Genomic DNA, 21,742 nt, shown 5'->3' on the forward strand with positions numbered 1-21,742 from the left:
AATCTGTAGGAGTTGCCCTAGTGACCTTAATAAACCAAAGATTTTCATTTGCAATGTTCAATTTGTGTGATTATTTCCAAAACAAAACATAAAAACTGCCCAAGAAAGGGAAATTAATTTTGAAATCCTACTGTAATCTGATTATCTAAAATATAGGTAGAAACCTTTCTATTAAATCTTACAAAACTCCTGCTCATCAGATTTTATGTGCCTGCCCCCGAGGTTTTCTACTAGTATGCTTTATCTTCAGCCATGAATCTAAAGGCAGAGCAGTAAATCTGTATAAGGCTTTATGTAGATTTTTACAGTCTGTATGGAATTCATAGCACATAAGATGCATAGTATGGATAAAGTATTTTTAAGATTAGAAAGTGTGTGTAAATTGCCCGTAGTCTGTTCAGCATGAAGGAAAAACAAAACCAGCTATTCTGCTTGAAAGCCCTTTTGAAAGAGCTTCTTGAAATCTGCAAGCTTGTTGATAGCATCAGAAATGTATTTATATTAAGCCTCTAATTGCAGCATTTTAAAGCTAGCTTTCTAATTGTTTTCTATACACAAAGATAATATAGTTGGCCTTCAGGGATCCTCCATCCTGGTCCAATGGGGTTTACATTTGAACAGATCCTAGCAGATGCAATTTTCTAGACCTAATTTTAAAGCTTTACAGTCGCATTAAGTGCTACTTGGGGAGCATCAGCATTTCAAGAATAGCTGTGGCTGGTTTTAGCCTAACAACAGACAAGGGCTTACATGGGAAGATGCCTTCAGTGGTGATGCTGTGGTTAAGTACAGAGGAAAAGTTTCCATTTCCCTGAGGGGGAAACACCTTGTGCAGCCTTATGCTGACAGCAATCAGATGCTGAACATCATGTCTAATAATTCAGCAGCCATGTGGAATTGGAAGGCATAAAATGCAATGAGGGACCGCTGCATGAAGGCAGCAGTAGAAGCTTCTGGATGCAAGGCTGTTGTAAAGAAGCTGATTTCATGAGCCAAAGAACTGGGATCCTGTATCATAATGGTCTCAGTGACAGAATGTTATAGCTGAGCCACTGAATGGCACATGATTGTGATCTTTCACAGCTGTGAATCCCATTTTGCAGTGTATTATTCTGGAAGAGTCTCCAGCTCTCCTTTGCCCTGAGCTGCCTATTCCTGCTCTGTGCCACAGGATTCCATGTGATTGAAGCCCATCGGTGCCCTGTGTGCTGAGACTGAGGGGGCTGGGAGGGCCTGGTGGAAAGGACTGGCTGAGTGATAGTGGGACATCCCGGTGAGCTGAACACTGACCTAGCATGACAGGAGAGGGCAGGGTAAATCTTCTCTGTGTGTGCATGTGAGTGCATGTATTTCAGTGTTTCCTAGCACCACTTTCTCCAGGCAATTGCTGGTTTTGTTTAAAAGGGAAGACGAGCATTAATTTGCTTTATTGTAGGGTGTGAGAATTGTGATTCTGCAAAGGCTAATTCATGCTTCTGTATTTACAAAGTCAACAGTCCCAGTGGGCTCAGGAGAGGTGGTGGGGGACAGGGCTCACATCTACCTTAAAAGCATACATGGAAACATCTGCTTTCTTCTCTAATGCCTTTTCTTAGGAAGTTGTGATGTAATAAAATCATAGAGAGCTGGAGCTTGGCATTGTCTGGCTTGTTTCTCTAGTAGGACTTCTTATGAACTAAATAACCAAGGAACTGTATTTAGCTTAGAAATACTAAATCCTGCAGAACTTCCAGAACATGGGGGTAACAAAATATAAAGACACATCCAGCTGTTGAGGCAGTTGTCTTTTAGTTGCACTCTTAAACTAAGGTGTGACATGTTCGTGCTTTTTCTTATTGATGAGGGCATGCTAGTAGTAGTACTGGCATCAGACACCATTAGCGCTTAGGGAGAAGCGATGCTGAGGGAAAGAAATGAAGGTCAGAGATGCAGGATACTGAGGAAAAGCATATAATCAGAAATACCAACTCTCATAAGGCACAGACAATAGACAGTAAACTGGCTTCAGGAGAACTCTTCAGGCATCGTCGGAGCCAAATCAACCAGCATAAGGTAAGAACACAGTCAAGACAACTATTTAAATGATTTTTAGAAGTTGCTTACGCTTAAGACTTTCCTAGAAACTCCAAAGGGATAAGTTGATTTACTACCTTAGAATAAAGCCCATACATGTTTTTGCCTTTGTCCTCCATACTTCATATAGTAATTTCTTTACAATATATGCTACATAAGCTGGTTTTCCTCCCCACTGCCAGGGCATGAGCAGGGTGGCTAAACTGGCTTAGGAAAATGATTTTCAAATATAACCTGGAACTGCCATATCAAGCAATCTCCTTTACCCATCTGCACACAGTCTTCGTTGGCTCGTAATAAGATGGCAAGGAGCAGGAGTCCCGAGACGGAGTTAGGAGTAGAAGCTTTCCCTGCACCCCCACTGTTGTTTCCAAGGATGGCAGTAGCAGGGTGCTATGTTCTCTTCTCAGATATACTGATGTGATGTGAATTGGGCATGGGCTCAACCTGATGCCTTTCTGGTGAATTAGCTGGGGCACGCAGGATGGCCTTGGCAAGTTCTGTGATTTCTGTGTCCCTTTTCTGCCAGCTGTGGGGGGATGGGGGTGGATGATCCTAGATCTGGCATAAAGCCTGCCAATATTTCAAACAAATATGAACTGACAGAGTGAGTTCACACTGGGTCAGCATTTCACAGCATTTCTGAGCTGGTATTAGGAGTTATAAAAATTACTGAAGTGCAACATGAGATACTTAAAAGGTTCTACCAGCTTATGGCAGCCACTTTTGTTCCCATTTTACAAGCAGAACTCCCCAACAAGGCAGTCACTGTGATCATGGGTATCACTAGCTCTGGGGTACTGGGAAAAGGCAGAGGCTTAAATCTGAAAACTACAGCTTTAAAGGCGAGTTGTGGAATGGTCACTAAAATCAGCTGAAAGATACTGTGGTGTTCTGATTCCTTCCTAGCATTTTCCTGTAATGCAGTCTGCACTGGCAGGCTTGTCGCTGTTTGAAGGTGTATTTTCATGTAATGAAATATGATGTAATGAAATATGACTCCCAACGTTAGCAGGGCTGAGAGCAAACACCTACTGTTTCCCACCTAGGAAAGCTGGCATTCAGAGGGAGAGTTTCTTTTCAGCACTGCCAAAAAAAGTGAAATTAATTGAACTAAAGCTTGGAACAAAATGTGAGTGTGACTTGATCTGGGAGTCAGGCTTATAGAATGAAATTTAAAAATATGCAACACAGGAAAGAACTAGCGCATTGGGTTACAGTAGGACTGATGAATTAGTAAGGATAGTCTATCCGTAATTTCAATGAGCTCAGACAGGCAGGTAAGGAGAGAGGATGATGTGTATAGAAAAAGCAACACCAGCATAGTCAGGGTGAGATCAGGACCTTTCAAAAAAAAACAAAAAAGTCAGCCAAGTTAAGGGCAAAGAAGCCTCCTATCCTTGGTTTCTGCCATTTGTCATGCTGCTCAAGTGATTGTGTAGATGATGTGCTTTTGCTGAGCTCCTGTTAGGACACCATAGTTAGAAAAATGCATTACCCCCGAAGGCCAGAATGAGGTCTTTCAAAGGTCATTATCAGAACTGGTTTCTCATCAATACACTACTTGATTGGAGGAAAAGACTCAAAATTGCAGAGCTTTGATTGCTGAGGGGGAAGCTTTTAACTGCTTCCTGCTGTTCTGTCATTTTGTGCTAACCCCAAATGGCCCCGTTAAATTGATGTTCTGTTTCCCATTCACTGGCCACAAATCACTCTTCTCCTGTTAATATAGGAAACATTTGCACATGATAGGAATTAGAGTGGCTAAACAGTAAATCTTAAAGCCAGTAAAGAGCTCAAAAGCATTTACCTAATGATCAAGGTGTTGATGTTTCCCCCCAGCACTTCATAATATTCAGCTGTGAACTGTTATTAAAAAAAATACAGAACCTCCTGTTTGCCTTAAGAGTATCTTTGCACAGATACTGTTCCCAGACAATGCAATGTGAGTCAGTCTGATTTCTGTGTGACAGCTAATTTCTTGCAGCTAATCAGAAGATAAAACAAAGGCTAGGAGTGATGCAGCTGTTCAGGCAATGGGGTGTCATTGCTGGCACTGTGTGTCAGTGTTGCTGCTGTGGATTAGGTCAGCAATGAAAGCACAACAGCTCCGTTTTCTCAGGATAGCAATCCTGTTAGAGAGTGCCTAGAGCCTGGAAGCTCTTTGGGCTGAAGAAGAGCTGGCAGCTGAGCCCCAGAAAGGTTTTTCTTCACTTTGATGGATGTCTGAACTTACACAACCTTACAGATTCGGTCATACATGCGCTCTTCCAATCAGAATTGAATCGTGCCTCAGGTCCTTCCATTGACAGCATTTTACTAAAGTCCACTTTTACTGTCAGGTTGAAGTAAAAGATGCTGACTGAGCACTGAGTTATATGTGGTCCCTTTTTATACCTGCCCTGCTGCAGAGTTCCCGCAGCAGCAGAGGGAAGTGAAAGTAACTGGACAGTGAATCCTAAAACAAGACTAGGTAGCGCAGGAATGCCCTAATAATGGTCTCAAAGTACTTTGATGTAACTGGAGAGGACAGAGCAAGCAGCATCTTGTAATCTATAGTTTTTGTTGTGAGCAAACAAGAAAAAGTATTAACCCTTCTTCTGCTGGCCTTCAAACAATATTGTTCACTCCTGCATGTTTCTTTCCCCCACTGCAAAAATGGGAGGATGAAATTGATCACCTCTGCAAAGTGCTTTGATATCTGCTGATAAAACCACTTTATAGGCAGCAGGTATCAGGACAAGCGCAGTAAAGCCCTGCTTTCCTCAGGCAGCTGAGATCGCTGGTGCGCTCTGTCACTGAAAGATTTCCAATATCCTTAAATGTCACTAAACTGAGAAAAGTTACATTACTGAAAATCAGGATGAAAGTGGCCTCAGATGTAAATCCTTTCTAAAATCTTTGTAAGCCTTAACTGCTTTAGTTCCAACAGATCTTCCCATAAGATCAACTGCCAACCAAAAGGTAAATATAAATGCAAAATATCCCCAAAGCAAGCACGTTACTGGCTTTTAAAACAATTCCATTTAAATAATGTGAAAATATATTAAAGAAACAGAATCTATTCTGCTTTATGTTTAAAGATGAATTAATGCAAATATCACAGGTTCGTCCTGCGTTACTCCCTTGAGAGGAGTCACTGGGGAAGCAATTTGTTTCTTGTTCGCTAAGACAGGGAGCTTTGAAGTTAGTGAGTAGTCTGTCTGCGAGTAGCCCATTTAATCTTGAGGAAAAGCATCAAATCTAAGTTGGAGTGATTTACTAAGTAACTTAGTAACTGAGAGTTACTAAGTTGGAGTAATTGCATTTAAACAATGCAATGCCTGTGCATTGTTTAAAGCTCTGGCAAGAAGAGGTCTTCAGCATTCCACCAACCAGCAGTATGAGGGACAGTGGAAATGGCACAATGACTTTCAGGAATAAATGTTTTATTGGCTATTAGCAATGGACATGAAGCCCTGAAGACTGTGTCATGAGGAGGGCCTCTATTATGCCTCTTTTTTTTTTTTTTTTTTTTTTTTTTTTCTCCTTTTAAACTGATGACTACTAGGCTGAGGGTTGTTATCGATTGCTTTTTGATGGTAGCAGGTGAGGATGATTTCAGTGAGGGCTGGTTGCTGGGAAAGCCACCAAAAGTGTCTATTTTCCTAAAAGGCAGTCTCCATAGTTTTAGGGATGTTCACACACTCCTGCTCCCTTGGCTGCACTCATGAAATTGTTTCTGGAGCTGTTCTTTAACTGGATTAGGTAAATGACCTAGAATTAATTTCAGCTTGGAATATTTTACTGATTTCATGTGTAGGATCACCCTGAGATCAGTTTGTTGGTACAGCTGTGTAGGCAATGAGTTGTGACTGGTTAGGTGATGGAAGCAGGTACCTCTCACAGGCACAGGCTATTTCCCTGCACAGAAAATTTTAAAAGCTGTTTTCTGAAACCCAGAGCCATCGAGCTCATAGGAGACTCCACCTTCATCCCGGAACTTTTTTTCAGAAGCCAATTTTTCTACTCTTTAATTATAAATCAGACCCTCAGCTGTCAATCAGCACAGCTCCACTGAGGTGGTATGCATAAGCTCTACACCCTGTCAGCTTTTAGCCTGAAGATACCAGCCTTGGGGTATCAACTGCAAAGAAAATCTCTGCAATGTGGATGGCCTGTAAAGCAATTCAGGGAGGTCAGTGCATCTGAAGACAGCTCAAAACAACAGCTAGAGCTAGAGGGAATATACACTGTTTACTACAATTAGATTTGCACTGAAATCTACTGATGCAAAATTCATAGCCAACATGGATTAATTTGCTCCTAATAATTTTTTACAAAACCTCCAGCTTCTTCCCCCTTCCTCTAATGACTTCTGTTTGACAGCTGTGGATCTGCAAAACAAACTGCAGTAGCAGAGTAGACATTAACGTTTCGAAACAGCACTAAAAACCTGAATTGAATTGCCTTTGAAACTTTAAAGTTGCTGCCAGTTTATACCAAATTAAACTTGACAAAGTTTTATAGACTATACTTGATCTTTGAGCATCTTTCATCACATTATCACCTGTGTGTGAGGGAGAACTCTTAGCCCTATTTTACAGATGGAGAAATGAGGCACAGGACATCTGAGACAGTCCTGGAAATGACTCTGCTACGTAGCACAGTCTTACTCACAAGGAGGCACTCTCCAACCTTTTCATGTTTTTTGGATTAGCTGCAAGATCTCAAATTGGTTTTCCTCGTGTGCCACAGAATTTAGGTCAAGTTCCCACTGGGGACCACGCAGTAAGTGAGATGTGCAATGTTTCTCCTGGTTTGTACCAGCACCTCTACAGGAAAGGAGAGTAGGGTGTTGCTGTTTCAGAAGATATCAGCCCTGTTCCTCCTCTGAAGGGTGAGCAGAAGGCTGTAGCTGAGTTAATGGCCTCTGCAAAAGCACCATAAAGTCAGTTTATGTAATGACCTGGAATTTATATCTTTGCTCATGAAACAGGAGCTGGTGGCTGTTTTGATGACTAGCTTGTAGTGTAAATACCATACTGAGCTGGATTCTTTCTTCAGATAGTCCACACATGCTGGTGAAGTCAAGGAGAACTGGGCTGGTATCCAAGGACAGAAGCTGGTTGCTCGTCTACTTAGGCTACATTGAAAGCATTACGCATGAGATGTGAGAAAAATAAATAAGCCTGTTTACCATGTGGAAGAGAGCTGCCTTACAGAGGGTTAGCTGCAAAATGACTAGTTAAGGGCTGCAGTCAATTGCCCCTTCCAAAAATGCAGGCTCACCTGCCTTCCCTTCCCTCATCAACCCAGAGCGAGCCCCAAGAAGTACCTTAAAAGAACAACTTTGCAGTATGGAGGTCTAGTCCAATGTACTCTTTAAAAGGTCCCTTTTGTCTGAGGAGCTGAAAGAATGGTGATATTTCTGTAAAAAATTACAGTCAGAAAAAAGATGCTGTAAGAATATTCTGTAGCTGAAAAAACCCAGGATTAAATAGTCTATAATGTTTGCTGGAGAAACCTTAAAACAAATCAGAAGCAAATGAGGTAAAATGATACTTTACTGATAGGGAGTTTGATCTTTTTTTCTTAAAGCCTGCCTTGCTGTACAAGCTTGTGTAAGCAGCTGGTATAGTAGAGCATCCTGGCTCTAAACTCTGACTTTGGTTTGGCATCTCTGGTACCATTAGCTTTCAGTGCTACTGCAAGGGGACCAGCTGTTCTGGTCCATTCAGTTACTGGTAAGCTAAAAGGAAATTTCACACCTGGCTGTGAAGCTTACAAGGATGGGGACCAGAAAGCAGGGAATTTCAGTTGTTCCATGCTTGTGTGCAGGATGTGAGCAAAAATGAGGGCTGGCTGTTTTTTCAGGCTGATTGCAATGAATCAATGCAGCGGGAGATCACCTGCAAACAGGATTAGGGTTGAGGAGGATACATATCATACAGAATCTTATACTCCAGAAATAGGGTATCAGTTGTGATGTAATTTATAGGGCTGGTTAGCGCTGAAAGTGGTCTACAAAGCCTTGAAACATGCATGGGATCTAACACAAATTGTCATGAGCAACTGAAGGCTAATTCAGGTTTAGAAATCTGTGCAGAATTAGTTTTGTAGCTGCAGTTTGCCCTTTAATAGTTAGAGAGCTGTTACATTAATAGTATAAGCCAGGCACTGTGCAGACTGGGTGGGAAAAAAGAGCTCCTATCTCTTGTGCAAAAGGGATCCCTCAAAAAGTGAGGGATTACAGTGGCTGTGAAGGGAAGAAAGGAGAGCAGTACAGGGCCATAGCTGGGTGGAAAGCCTTGTTAGCCAAAGCAGCATCTTCTCTAAGGCCTTCACAGCAGAATTAAAAATGCATCACGTCTAAGACTTTAATAAGTTATTTCCAAATAAGACCTGTGACAGAAAGAGCTCAACAGAACAGGCAGATACTGCTGGCACAAGCGGCTGCAAGCCAGTGTGGGTCTGCACTTCTGCTGGAAATAAATAAAGGAACAGTAGTAAAGGGAAGGTGTAAGTCATGAAACTCCCAGAATTTGTTTAATGTTTCTCAGGATTTAAAGCTAATCACAAGCTAAGTTTACCCTCATGATTCCTCCTCCGCCCCATACCTCCAGGATCTTCTAATTTATAGCCTACCAGATTCCTCTGCTTTTTGTGAGCATGATGTATGTGAATGGAGCAGCCTAATATCTCAGTGGCTCTGGAAGCCTGGCAGTGTTTTCACATTGCTTCTCACTCCAATAAATCAAAGCATTCAGAACTATGGACTGCATACCCAATAAAAGTCCTATGGTAGGGAACGATGGCTGTTTATGCATTTTTATGGCTGTGAATCTCCTGGATGGCATTCCTGCTGACTGGAGTGCCTTGCAGCAGTTATATAATTGCAAGTAAAAATTTTACTGGTTCGCCAAATTACTGAACCAGAAGGGTTTGCTTACTAAAGGACTGGAGGGAACAAACTCAAAGGGAGACATAAAGGCGAGAGGCTGTATAAACTGTTGGGCTGTAATCAGCATTTTGATCATTTTAGAAATTTGTCAGGGGGGAGAGGGGGAAAGTTGTGTGGTGAGAGATGAGTGAATAATTAAAGACTTATAATTTAGTCAATGAATTTTGCTGATTGGGGATTATCTACAAATGGATTTGTGTGTGTGTGTCACATGTTATTCAACAGCTCTTTTCAGTGAATAATTTTTGAGTTATAGCTTTATCCTAAGGAGTTCATTTGGGTATTTGATAATTAAATACTGAGAAAGAAGCAAGAGTACTAGCACACCAAGAAGTAATCACATAATTGGTGCATGTATAGTCTCATCGACTTCTTAAGGTGTGAGATAATGTTTGTTTGATTTGATCTTTCCTCACTGTCTAGTCTCTGAAGAGGTCACTTTAAATCTTGAGAGCAATGAAGTTTGAGGTATTTGGATTGAATTACCCAGTCCTACCATCACCGGATAAACCCAGCATTTGGGGATCTGAGTACCTATCTGCCTGGACATGACTATGTGCATGAAACACTCGTGCAAATCTTGTACAGGCAACAAAGCCTATTTCTTTGACTTATTACTGCTGTTACTTTTACTTCCCTCCCATCCCTTCATTAAACTGCTGTGCTCCTCCTCGATTGCAGTAAAGCTTCTTCAAAAAGGGCAGTTTCTTGTAAAATGTGTGCAATAGAACCTAAGCATCATTCTCAAATTTAAAGATCTTAATAATGATTATTAGTACTAACTTCCAAGGCTCTGAGGAAGATGCTGATATTCTTTAACCTTCCCTCCTTGTGTAACCTTTACACAGATACTTTACCTTGGGCAGATTAATTGTTTAGAAAAGTGCTGTTTTCCCTACCTTACAGCTAAAGCCTCTTTGGATGGTAAAAAACACTTGTGGTCATGAAGCAAAAATCTGAGGGACCTGCATCCCCAAATCTGCAATAGTAGTTAGGAGAATGCATGTGCCAAGTGTCTACAGTACCTCCATTCCACAGGTGCAGTATCACAGCAAAATACAGAACACAGTGATCCTCAGATGCTGTTGATGAAGTAAAACTGCAAGTAAAAAAAAACCCAACCAAACAAAAAAAAGGTAAGAGTACACATTATTTAGGTGAAAGACTTTACTGGACAAGATGTGGATTTTTAAGCACCAGCTTTGGTGGTGATGGGCCAGTTGCATTTTACTTGTTTAATTTAATTTAATTGAATTTAAAAACAAGAAACCTCTGGACAGCTCCATGGAGCTCAAGCCAGAGCAAAAAATTGTCCTGAATTCAGAGTGTATAGCTTTGCTTTGTTCTATTAATAGTGAAATAGATGGTACATCCATCATTCCTGAAGGTGGAAGTGGAAAATAAAACAGAATTCTGTATTCTAATTCTATATAGCTGTGTAGCTTTTTCCTGCGGAGTTCACACTCTAAGTAGCACAACTGGCCTTTCAGAATAACATGTGCTCTGCTCAGCTTCTGTGCGTGTGCTTGCAGCTCACAAGCAGATTGCTAATGCTCTTTTATTGTTTGTTTCAGTGCTTTCTCTTAGTAGGCAATGCTCATGACAGTTTGATTACTTGGAACTTGAGGTGAAAATGCCCAGCCAAAGAGATCAGTTGAGAGAGAAAAATCAGCAGCACATTAAAATAAGTCAGGCTTTTTGTGAAGAACACAATTGCTTGTTCGCGTGTTGCAGAAATGCAAAGGTACTTTTAATAACTCTTTAAACCTCAGGTTTTTCTAATAATCTTCATAATCCTCACCTAGGATTGCCAGGGAGTAATTTGTGGCTGCAGTGTGTATGACTGAGAAAAGCAAAGCTGCTTGACAGAACATCAAAGGTTTGTGCCACTGAAGTTTTACGCAACCATTGCTAAATCTTTCATGCTTGAAACAATGATGAAAAATGATTGTCAGCTATGAAACCAAAATTTTATCAATCTACCTCAGGCTTGCAGGTTTTTTTCTTCATTTGAAAACATGACCCAGCCTAGCACAGTTCACTTGCTAACCTCAGGTGTTCTGTCAGGATTGAAAAAGAATAGAACCGAGTCAGGAAGGGTGAATGTATTTCATGCTTCACAAATATGTGTTGGGGGTGGGAAGGAGAGAATGCCAAAAAATAGAATGAAGCAGGTCAGTGCCCAAATACCTCATTCTGATTTTCTTTATGTAACACCTGTAACAGACAATGTAGCTGCACTCTGAATTTCCAAAGGGAATATTCAATGTAGAGTAGCTGAAATGGAAGTTAAATGTTACTGTAGGCTTTAGTTCCCCAACAATACTGCTGCAGGTAATTTTTCTAGTTGTAAATAAAGTGATCCTTAAAGCTGGACACTGAGAAACAGAAGTTTGGGGGTGATTTGGCTTGTCATGTCTATCAAAATCTGGTCTTACTGAATATCTTGTTAGCTACTTCCACACCTGCTCTTTCCTCTGTGGAGACCTCCAGGATGTACCAAAGAAAGGGACCAAGTGGAGAGCAAGAAGAAAATATGAGGTTTAAATTACCAACTCTGTTTGCGTCATGTAAAGTATGCATATGTGTTTGTGAGAAAGGCTGCATGTAGCTGCTGCAAACGGAGCCCAGACAGCATGCAGAGTGTGCACTCAATTTATGTTGTTGCATGCCCTTGGCAGGATGGGCTGCGCTTAGTGGGGTTGCTGGAGGAGTCCTGTGAAAGAGAAGTCTTCAGGCATAGAGGAGGAGGAGACAAATTGATGCCAGCCTGTTAGGACTGAAGCACCCTGACCTGTTGTTCCTGTGCAGAAAAGTTGAATCACTCAGCACATTGCTGCTGTGTGAGGCTACTTGTATGGTTCATTCTGGGGGCTTGCAAGAAGGAAAAAAAAAAAAAAAAAAAATCCTTTCACCAGTCGTGGCAGGGGGACTTTATCTAGATAACAGCCATTCTGCATTACAGGTGATTTTTTGCAGTTGTTGGAAAGAAACAGGAGAGACGCAGCCTGGCTGCTACACTCCTCAGGCATGAGGGAGAGGTCCCACCAGCCTAGTGCCCTCAGTGGTCCCTCTGCAAGGACTCTTTGCCTCCCTGGGCTGTGGGCTTACCAGCCAGAAGCTGATAGGAATCAGATTCTCCCCTCCAAAGCTCTGTTTTCTTCTCACTGATGTATATTTGCTGATCTTCTCTGGTGTTTGCTTAGCCAAGTTGTGTTCTAATATCTTGATTATAATTTGAAGCTGATTAGCATAAATGCACACAGTCAGCCTCAAACATATGGGAACCTTTCAGAGATTATGTTAATTCTGAAGAGATGCTACTCAGCGATTAGTCACAAAGTCTGTGGTATAAATTGATACTTCTCTGCCTCTGCTCTCCTTCCCATTGCTACTGCATATTTTCTGTACCACCTCTGGCAGAGGAGTTGGAGGTCAGACAAAGAAAGAAATGAAATACAGTCTAGCAAGAAAATGTTATAAAGATAAATGGTACCATTCAAATGTGATGCACTTCTAAGTGTGCTGCATAGTAGGAAGTGCTGCATGTTGATGAGCTGTCACGTTACTTGTTTGCAACGCTTTTTCATCTTCCATTGTTTTGCTGTAAAGCCAACGACAAAGATGACATTTAAGCAATTTTATCCTGAAAATCAAAATCCTTAATTTATACAAGACTTGTCCTGTTCTTTGTCTAGATAGGGCAGCCCTGTGCCAGAGCCTTGCAGAATTCTTCTTTGAGAATCATTTCAAGCAGTTAAATAGGTGGGCATTGTCCTCTCAGTGTTAACTTCTCTTTTGGGTGGGGGAAAAAAAAAGAAGTGTCTGCATTATCAGATAATCTCTTTGCTCAGGAGGTTCTCTCAGTAAGATCTGGGCCTGTGAAGCCCTGCATCTTTACTGCTCCTTCAGGGACTCCGCATCTTGGATGTTAGGCATGAAAAAATCAGCTTGTTCCTGCAGATAGCATCCTTCAAAGGCAGTCCTTGTGAAGGGGGGGGGTGCTCTACGGCATGGGGAGAAGGAAAGGGGTAAAGCAGCATGATAAAACCAGAAGCCAGCAGCTGGTATTGTTTTACTTGTGCATCTGCATTATAAGATTTTATATGATTAAATTGTTCCACAAGGTAGCTATAACAAAATTATAAAAAGTCTCATCAATGTTCCAGCTGGTAGGTAGCAGAATGTGAGATGCAACTGATGGTTAAATGTATACTCTAATCAGTCATGAAAAATTATGTTTAATTCACTTAGACTTACTTGAAAAAGACTTTAAACTAAGGTCAAAATACCCTCTAATTTTGAAACTTTTTTGGGCCTTATTCTTAAAATCTGAATGCTCAAGAGCATTTTACGTTTGGCCTTTCAAGCCAGAACATGGCTGATCCTCATGGCTTAAACCTCTAATTATATAAATGAACTAACAAAATTACTTCTTCTATAGTGACACTCCTTTTATTTCCACAGCTTTCTTTGGAAAGTGCCATGACTTTAAATAAGAAGGGGCTCGTTATAAGGTTCTGTTTTAAGTCCCAGAGGATTTTTTTTTTCTTTATGTAAGTAAGTAAGTAAGCCTTTATGGAAAATGTGATTCTGGTTCTTTCTTTTTTTTTTTTTAAATCTTCCTTACAAGAAGTCTTATTTTTAGAGATGTCCTACTTCTGTATCACTGAAGGTTGGTGCTTTGGACAGCATAGCCTGCTGAATTTACTCTTAGTGAGAAATAGGTTTTCTCTCTCGGCACCATCTTGTTTATGTTGTGTGTGAATCAACAGTGCCTAAAAGGGGGTACTGTGTTTCAGTGAATAAAAGGTAGGTGTTTTTCAGGGGGTTTTTGGTAGGGGGAAGCATCCACAGGAATAGCTGTCCTTCAGCATATGTTTACCATGCTGTAATGTGCTTCTCTCCTGGTGGTTTTTAAGGATCTTACATCCTCCCCTCCCTGAGTACATTGCAACCCTCTGGTTGCTGCCCCTCATCCCACAGTTCAGGTCCTGATGTTCACAGTTGCTTTTATGCCAAATATAAAAAGGTGGTGGAGCATCCTGGGGAGCACGTGGGGAAGAACTGATCTCCGCCTCATTCTCAATGGATGTAACAAACCATGGAGAAAGTGTGCTTCTCACTGTTGGTCTCCTCTTCATCTGGGTATGGTTTTGCTGCAGTGGAAATCAGGATCAGGGCAGAAAAACATACCTAGAGATTTGACCAACTTAATTTTGAGTCAAGATGTTGCTCTAAATATCCTAATATTACCTGGATAACAAGGATAAAATCCCTATAATACTGTGAGTTTCAAGCTGTTCAGCAGTGATGAATTAAAGGAGCAGGGGAAAACTCAACAAACCCAGACCTAAGGAATAAGCACAGGTTTGTCTTGTGGATTTTCTGATTTAAATTTCTGATTTCTGGTTTAAATTCTGTGGGGCTGGGCTGGGCCATCCTGTCTTCAGCTTTCTCTCCTGTCTGCCCCTATCATGGAAACTCCTTACTTTTGGCTGTGCCCACATTCGCAAGTTCTGAGACATAGCAGAAGTGGTTGAGTGGAGGGAGACTGCCAGTGCTGGGAACCCCATGTCCGTGATGTTGGAATTTTCAGTGGGTTACGGTAGAGCGGTTGGCATCTCACACTGAATGTCTGTTCACAGTTGAGGCACATTAGCCACTCTACTGGAGTGTGTCAGGAAGAACTCCTACTGATTTATTCTTCACCAAAAATTGTTTTCTTTATAATGCTTTTTATTTTTGGAAAGAGCTACATTTAAAAAAATATTCATGTTTGCAAAGAAAATCATATCTATTTTTCCTTTTCTCCTTTCTTTCAATACTCTTATGCAACAAGTACTTCATTTCCTGTACTAATTAAAATACAAAAGTGGAATAACAGAGTGTGTGCATGGTAAAGTACCTGGTAACACTGTCAATATCCACAGTCATCAAGACAGCCAGACACATTTCATATTTAAAAGTGTATTTTCTCTGTTACTTTCACAGGAATAAACTTCCAGATCTAGTACTTCTCGTACCACTGGACAGTACAACATGCCTGAAATGTTTGTGCAGAGCACTTCATAAAAAGAAAAATGAGGTAATCTGTCCTGATCAGGTCTTTTCCTGAACACATTTTAATGTTAAGTCCTTACATGAAACTAGTTTTCTTTCCCTTCGGTTATACTTCTTTTTATCGTTGGCTATTGTAACTGAATGTTATTGCTTCTGCAAAATCAAGTCCTTCAAATCTGAGTCTTTGTCCACAATGACACTGCAGCAGTGAGTTCCCCTGAGAGTTTCTCCCTCCAGGTTTTTCTAATCACCAAAAATAACTCCTTTTTGAAAAAGAAAAATCAGTCTTTTGAAACTTTTTTTTTTTTTTCATTTAAGAAAAAATGAATAGAAAATTCCAGAATGGACTCTTCCTGTCCTATTTTTCAAATCCACTCACATTTAAGAAAAGGCTTAATCTGGAAGATGTCATACAGAAAGATAAAAGCTTTGAAAAGCTATTAGTGTTTTTTGTAGAAAGTGGTTGTTGTACTTAGAGAACCAAACAAAAACAAATTATCAAAGACTTCTTGGACACCTCATCATCCAAGTTGCCAAACTGGGGTAGGAAGAAAAAGTTTTTCCCCATTACTGTTACATCAAATTCAGAGTTAATGTTCTGCAAAGGAATTACAATAATAAGGAAAACTAGGTCAAAGCAAGGAAATTAAGGAACAAAGGATACAGAAAGACTGGAAGCTTCATATCAGATAGCCCTATGGATTTTCTAATAGAGTATCTTCTCTTTCAGCAGGGCCCATTCCAGCCATGTCAGAAGATTGTTCCAGAAACTTTACAGCAGGACAATTTATAGAAAAATGTGCCTGCACAGAGTTTCTGGCCCTTATTGTACAGAGCTTGTTTTCTGCTGTTCCACCTGTTCTATGAAGCACATACACGTGTGTGCACACATACAAAACCCCCTCTGGGTGTTTTAGTTTGCGACACACTGTGGGTTTTTTCTCACGCTCTTTGGAAGCCAGTTAAACAGCTGACCTGTTTGCTACTTTGTGGCATAGATTCCTCAGGCTAATAATACACTGCTGAAATGAACCTTTCCTTCAGTCATGTCTAAATCAGCTGCTTTTCATTTTATTGAGTGCCTTCTAGTTATTGTAGTAGAGGATGACTAGACATGCTCGTGAGACCTTCATGAAATTTTCGTATTTGCTTCTATTTCCAAGCCATTTTAAGAAACCTTTTTTTTTTATTATTTTAAATTTTTCACTTAAAGTTTTTCTGTCCTGAGTACTTCAACAACTGATTGAACTTTTATTCAGAGACAGAGGGGAAGAAAACAAATCTAATTTAACCGAATCAGGGGGAAGCAAGTTCATGTTCTCAAACCAGAGAATTGTCTTCAAGTTCACCCCTAGTGGAAGGTCCATGAGTTTCAGCACTGCAAGTGAATGATTCTGGCCCAGAATGATTTCATCTATCTGAAAAGGAAGTTAAGTGTTTTGTCAATTTTGTCTAAACTGCCAGGTTTTCCTAGAAATAGTGCTCCAGGTTTTCAGAAGCCTGGAGACATTTTTGTCATTTCAACCTTGTTTAGCTTATTATATCCTGCCAGCCATGTGTAGATAAACTGCAATGAGGACTGCTGCCTCCATTATAAGCCCACATCTACTCTATCAACAGGCCTTCAGTATCACAACCATTATAAAAGCCCTAAAATTTGTTCTGCCATTGATGATAGGCAAGTTTCAATTTGTGGTTGCTAGCCTGCAAAAATGATCTACAAATGGCATGTTGCAGGCTGTTATTTTGTATCCTGCAGGATGGTGTTCAAGTCCTCTCTCTTCCTTTCAGTGTGAAGGTCGTTCCTCCAGATCAGAAATTGCTATGACTGTGAGTGACATAGGGAACTATAACAGAAGCTTAATTTAGAATAAAAATACAGGCAGTAGAATAATGTTCCATATCATTTACTTGCCTATGATTTGACAAAAATGTTAATTTCTCACTGAGCTGGAGATAAGACCAGTTCTTAAGAGAACAGCATATTTAGGAATATGTTTATTGTTCAAATTGGTGGATTAGTTGTCAAATGATTCTTGCTTTATTTCAAATAGGAAATATTCTCTTGTTTCCTCCATTGCCTTTTTTAAAGCAGAAAAGTGCTTATGACCACCTTTTTACAGATTTTATTTTCACCAAGCTTTCCTGAGACTGTAACTGTTCAATAGGACAAATCCATGTTACCTAGTATTGATGAATCTGGCTCTTGGAAAGTGTGCGTTACAATGATTAGCTATCTGATTAAACCAAGAAAAAGAGCTGCCTTGAGAGTTTGAAACAAGTGCCCTTCGGAAGATTTCATTTCATTATCTCCCTAATCAGTGTTTTGTAAGTTCAGTGTACATCCTATGCACATCTTTTAAATCAATGCAGATTGCATATTGGTTTATATTGTTATCACAAATTAGCAGTGCAATATCGGTTTCTCTGATGCAGGGAACTCTGAACAGGAATCGTTTGCATTTCTCTTTGAGCATCCTGGAGACAAATATAACGAAATGAATAGCCTTTTAATTTAATTGGCTTCCAATGTGAGTCTGAGAATAGAAAGCACAATACATTGCACAGTTACTGTAGAAACGGTTGAGGTCAAAAGCTCAGCAGGCAGACCCTACATCAGTCACCACTGCTCTTGTGCAGTAATTTTTTTTAATTTCACTGCATCTCCATCAGACCCCAGGAAGCCAGATAATTCGGCGTTAGTATTCCAAGTGGAAGTACTGGGTCATTTGTCACTGGTCTGATCATGCTATGGAATCCATTTTTAAAAAGCTGCCAAAATGAAAAACTACATTGTATCAGTGCACTTATATATTAGCCACAAGAATAAGATTGGGAAAAGAGGGGACGGGGTAAGAGAGAGAGAGAGGAACTCTTTCCTTCGTAGAAGAAAAAAAAAAAAAAAGAAAAAACAACCACAAAAAGAAAAAACAAACAGAACAAGGCAAGATGAGGTGGTACAAAATGGATAATAGTCTGCCAATAAACCCTCTTTCAAAAACATCTTCCTATTACAGATTACAGACAGTTAAGATTTATGTGTTATTTAGTGGAGCCAGCCTTGCTGAATGCAGTGAAAGCAAAAAGGGAGATAATATCATGCTAATATTCAAAACTCCTAGACCCTTTTCACTGTAAAAATAAAGAGATATAGCTCTTGTAAAACTTCCGCTAGCCTAGGAGCTCATCAATGAACATATAAACTGTTCCACATAGTGCTAAATGGAGAAAAGGGGTTTCTTTAATATTTTTGGACGGGCTAGTGCCAGATCCGTGCTGCCGCTTCAGCTTGAATTCATTCATCTGTCTGCAGAAAAGTTCAGGACTCCTCATCTGTGTCTGATCCCGTATGTTTACACTGGTACAAAAAACTGACACAAAGCACTTGCTTATGTAGCAGACTCAACTGTTCAAAGGGAAGTGCACTAACCTCTCATTTAACTTGTGGATTGTTGATTTTTAAAAGCACCAAATTTCATTTTAGGAGGTCTTGCATGAACAGTTGTTGGCATTTTTAAAATTCTCTATTACTACACTAAATTATTACATAGAACTGTATTATTATTTGCTGAAGGAGATGGAGGAGGCAGTACTTTCCAGTTAAAAATATCCCAGAGGTCAGTGTTCTTTCCAAGGAGGTAGAGGACTTAAGTCCAGTTTCCCTTTGTGTCTAGAGGAAATTCAGTCCCTTGCCTTCCACCTGTGAGCCAGGTACCCAGGCTGGGTGCAGGCTCTGGCTCTGTCCTCTTGTGCAAACCCAGCTGCTGTACACTGGGCCAAAAATAGGACACATGTTGGTGTGTGATTTTGTAACCTGGCAGCGAAGATGCTCACTTGGGAAGGACAGGATTCGAAAGCAGTCTGATCATTTTGTCTGCATGGCTCAGCACTAGCAGGGAAGCAGTGCTGTGGGCACAGGCTGAAAGCCAAGTTCCCCAGGTATAGACACAGTTGTTGGGCTGTTTGTAACTAGGTGGTCTGCAAAAAGCAGATCCAGTGGGTCGGGATGAGGCCTCCCCAGTAAAGGGAAAAAGGGGAGTTGGTTGAAAGACACTTTATATGGTCATCTCTGGTGCTGGAATGTCTCAAAAGCAGAAGTGTGAGGAAGAGCTTTAGATAGTGCATGTCATTTAGGTTCCTGTGTGCAAATAATGGGAGTGGCATTTTGCAAGTTTGGACATGGCAGTGAGGTTTCTTTGTGGACAAGGAAAATGGACCAATATCTTCAATCTGTCCCTTGTTGGCCCTATTCATCTGAGGGAGGACAGTGAACTTCCAGATCAGTTTGCACGCACAGCCTGAGTCAGGAGAGTGGCAAGCAGCAGTTTGCAACCCAGCTGCTCCTGATCACATTTAGTAGTGACACGTGAGAGCATAGCCTGGCTGCTCAGGGGTGCTTTGTCTGAGCTAAGCCTTGTGCTGTGGTAAGCCATGTTAATGCTCCATGTAGATGTCCATGGGGAACTAAAGGCATCACAGTTTGATTTAGGTACAGAAGTATTTGACATGTGTGCCTGCATTGAGTGCACAAACCAGTACTAGGTGGGTTTTTTGTGCTGTCATGAGGAGGTTGTCCTGAGCAAACATGCTATTGCAGGTTTTGTGAAAATTTGACGGCTAATGCACCCAGACAAACTGGATGTGGCCTAGATACACAGCCTACATTGTTCACTGCAGAAACACTTTGCTTAATTGTGGTCAGGCTGCTGTGAACAGGTATCCGTAAGGTGGGCTCAAGCAGGTTGATTCCTCTGCCTTGAATTTAAACCCTTAATTGGTCTGAATTTATTTATCTCAAGTACCCTCATGTAGACAACCCTCAAGTCAAAGAGATTAGCCTCCGGTTTAACTCTATTGAAAAAACTAATTGGGAAGAAAATGAAAGGAAAATATGAAAAAGTGGATTTTTAAGGGGAAAGCTCCAATGCCTTTGTGAGAAAGAAAGTCACATAAGGTGAATATGACCCAGCTGGGGGGATACTGTGCCTGCAACGTAACATTGCATAGTATCACCTATGCCTCAGATGGTTTCTGTACCTGCTATGTTTCACCAAATCCAAAACAGGAAATAGTTGCCACTTTAAAACACATTATCACTTCTGATAAAATTGTGTATTTCTCCTTCTTCGATAACTGATGTTCCTCAGATAATGTTTGATCTGGAAGCAAAGTTTCTCTTTTTCTCGATATTCAGCTGTATTGAAAAATACTGGTCTTCTGTTGAAGAAGCCAAGCTTCACATAGGACTGTTTCCCCTAACCTTGACTACTATTTCTAAGTACTCTGCCTTTCAGTGGAAATCCTAGTGTAGTCACCTTTGGATTTCTATCAAGTGGCATAAGGTAACTGAGTGTTGTAGCCTACCTGTAGAGAAGCACTCTCTGTAGAAGCAGATTTTATAATTATACAGAAAAGAGAATTTATTTTTCTGCGATGTGAAATGATTCACACCTGGTCTATCCTCACTCTACAGTATGCTAAATAATGCATGCATTTTCTTAAGGATATTAAGACATGACTGTAAAAAAGTGAAACTGAGAGAGGAGCTCATGTAATGCACTACATCGGGGGGAAAAAAACCACGGGTAAGTATAAACGGAGAAAATGGCTGTCAGCCCTCATGGAAATAACACATTTTCTTCATAATCTCCTGACACAGGGAACAGACAGCTCCAAAAAGCAGCTGTCTTGATACTGGGTTGAAAACAAAAGGAGGCTGAAGAACAGTAGAGCCTGCTAACTATAATCTGTACAATACCTAAGCACTAGTAGGTTATTTCAAAGCATGAAATGCAGCAGAGTGTGTGTGTGTGTGTTAGGGTGGTGAAGCAGTCAGCAAGGACACTGTAAGTGACACCAGACAGGCCTGGGAGAGTGCCAGTACTGCAAGGGTTAAGAGCAGAGTGGGGGCATTTCTACCAGAACCTGCTGCAGACTAATGGTTAATTGGCCCAGGTGCAAATCTCACTTCACCTCACCCCTTCCTTTAAGTCGTGGTGGCCCTTTGTCTTGTGATTTCAGACTTCAAAATCCAGTCAAGCTACCTCTGTTGGAAAAAAAGATAAGTATAGGCAGAGAAAAAATTCCTTCTTCCAAAATCAGCTTTACACTGGAAGACAGCATAGCTACTTTATTGTGGTAAGTCTCAAGGCAATGGGTGTCATGGCAAGAAGTACAATGGGATCTCTTTCAGGCAGTGCAATGTATGCTTCCACGTTCTTTGCTTTTTAAGTTCATACTTACTTTTGCTTTTTCCTCTTCTTAGCATTCCCTTTGCAAATTGCCTCATTCTCTCAGTTATGAAACAGTGGGTTTTAGGATGACTCTGCAGGTTCATGGGCCTTGGGATGATGTGCACCTCTCGCTTCTCAGGGAGTAAGGGTTCCTCAGGGTGCTCTTGTCTCTGCAGCAAGTTTAATACAGGCTGACTGGCCTTGCTAGGAGTGGTGTGATGGTAGTGCTTGATTGCTGAGGGCTGGGTGGCAATGGGAACAGCACAGAGCTGTGATGGCTACATGGAAGTGGGTAGCAGCAGCAGAGGGTAGGAGTAGGGCTGAAGGGGTAAGGTGGAGAATGCTTTCATATAGGGCAATACAGGGGTGGCTTTGTCAAGAGTAGCCGTTGGTAGGAGGTTGGATGAATGAATGTACTCAATGCATCTTT

Source organism: Falco naumanni, chromosome 12 (genome assembly GCF_017639655.2).
Source record: "Falco naumanni isolate bFalNau1 chromosome 12, bFalNau1.pat, whole genome shotgun sequence".
In the NCBI taxonomy this organism is placed as follows: domain Eukaryota; kingdom Metazoa; phylum Chordata; class Aves; order Falconiformes; family Falconidae; genus Falco; species Falco naumanni.